We start from the raw sequence: 2474 nt of genomic DNA, 5'->3' as shown, positions 1-2474 counted from the left end.
GGGTCTATTTTAAGCAATAAATCTACTCATCCCTTTTTTCATTCAGTATCGATCAGGAGCGAGTGGTTGGACAAACCACGCCGAGAATGCGCTTGTCCTAAACTGCACTGTAGGCTATAGCATAGATCGTAGGTGCGATATTTGGTAGGATGGGTAGGCAAAGATAGTAAAAGAATCTTTGACACTACACCCAAGATCCGACTTAACAAGACGGGACCATCCTTCTTTACACCATAATGTGCCAAGAGCAGGTGGTTTGGACAGTTACTGTGTACATCTATGCACGTATGGCACCTAACCAGCTTGCCAGTAAAGCCTACTGAAAGTGGCACCTAACCAGCTTGCCAGTAAAGCCTACTGAAAGAAAAATGGTACAAGGCAAGAGAAAGTCCAAGAAAGACCTGGATCCCACCCAGCCAGGCCATCAAACTTGCTAGAGACAGGAAGCTCTGTCTTTCTCCTCTTGACTAGTGATGGGCCGATACCACAATTTAGGTATCGATGTCGATACCTAGTACTTTTTCAAGGTATCGATACCGATACCTCGATACCTAATGCTATTGGTAACATCAATGATAGTACATAACAAGATGGGCCACTTCTCTCTTTGAGCCAATTAAAAAAGTGTCCTCAAAATTTGGTGGCGCCCTCTTCACAAAAGCGCACTCTTTGCGAACAGAGTTACCCTACTTGAGTTTTTAAAAATCAAAGTGAAACTAGCATGTTTTGGAATAAATTTCGGAAGAACGCTTTTTTTAAATGGTTACGCTGACAAAAAACCTCTTCCGGAGGAAAGGGTTATGGTTTTCTTCGTTTAATTTGACTTTAGAATGAAAGGCGAGAGGTCATTAAAATTTTAAAAAACCTAAAACTACGCACTGAACGTACCCGAACTGCTGATGAACAGCAGTCGATCTGCGCCACAGAATTCTACACTTAAGTGTAGAATTCTGTGATCTGCGCACGCAAGGAGGTGCTATTCCTATTCTTCTTCTGGAAAAACGAAAGAGAGCTTCAAAACAGACTGCAGCGCCATCTGAAGCAAAGAGCATACTTCCTGCGGACACTTTTTTGGCTGAGTGGCCCATCTTGTTATGTACTATCATTGGTAACATACGCCGGGGGTAATAAAAAAAAAGACAAAAATACAACTATACTTTTCCAAGTATTTAGGTAATCGTGTCTAGACAAGTTGTGACTATTTAGCTGAGACTCAAACAATAATTATTTGTAATAGAGAGAGAGAGAGAGAGAGAGAGAGAGAGAAATAAATACCCAAATATGAGAATAAAAACAAACATTAAGTAAAGTATGGGAGGAAAGTCAACTTTGCAAAAAATGTTTGTATTGGAAAATAAAAACACAAGAGTTCTAATAAGGCAATTCAATTTACCAGATTTTTAGCAACTTTAAATTAAACCAATGAGGATAAATTAGGGTTGTCAGTGAAGATTTTGCAAAATCACTAGATACATTTCATGAAAAACTTCTCTTTTTTTGTTAAAAAATCACTAGATTAATTTAAAACGCTTGCCCCCTACGAAAACTTATCAGTTTTGTTAAACAAAAAATTCTCAAAGCCCAAGTCTCTTGCTTTGGCAGCCCTGGGATAAATAACACATAGGTATCGATGTTAAGAGCAGGTATCGGTACCGATACCGATATCTGTAGGTATCAAAGTATCGAGTACCTAGTATCGATACCTGCCCATCACTACTCTTGACGCCCTAGAGGTACAATATTAAGAGGACGGATAAAGTAAAGTAAAGTAAACCGAGAGGAGCCCCTCCCATTCTTGAATCGGCGCGTAACTCACCGAGCTAGCGGTAGTTTACATTGGTTACAATGCTAGGCTCTACTATCTCGGATGATCTAGTCGAGTGTTTCTATAATTTATTTATTAGCCCTTAGACAGACAGAGAGACCGACAGACAGAGGTAGAGAGAGAGAGAGAGAGAGAGAGAGAGAGAGAGAGAGAGAGAGAGAGAGAGAGAGAGAGAGAGAGAGAGATCAGAGAGAGAAAGAGAGAGAAAGAGAGAGAGAGGAGAGAGAGAGAGAGAGGGGGGGGGGAGTGGCTGTGAATGTTTGATGCAACTCAATTGAATGCAGATTCTTTTGGTGACGGCTGCTTCGATCGATATCCAGCCTGTCGATCTATAAGGGGCAACGCGGGCCTAGCTTGGGTTGCTGTTTCACAACACAAAGACGGAGATCAGGGACAAAATAAACTTTATTTTTGGAGGAGAATCGGACTCACCTGGCTCCGGGGTATTCATGCCAACTTCTTTTTATAAATATATCGAAATAGAACAAATGCATAACTTTTTTAAAGAGGGTATAGAATCTATTATAAGTTTGTGAATTGGCCTGTAATACTCGTTATGGCGCTTCAGACTACGGGTTGTTGTAGTAAATTAAGACAAATGTGTGTGTGCTGTGTGTGTGTGTGTGTGTGTGTGTGTGTGTGTGTGTGT

Source organism: Aplysia californica, unplaced genomic scaffold (assembly GCF_000002075.1).
Source record: "Aplysia californica isolate F4 #8 unplaced genomic scaffold, AplCal3.0 scaffold00029, whole genome shotgun sequence".
Taxonomy (NCBI): Eukaryota; Metazoa; Mollusca; class Gastropoda; order Aplysiida; family Aplysiidae; genus Aplysia; species Aplysia californica.
The sequence above is the reverse complement of the archived record's forward strand: the minus strand, read 5'-3'. Positions refer to the sequence as shown.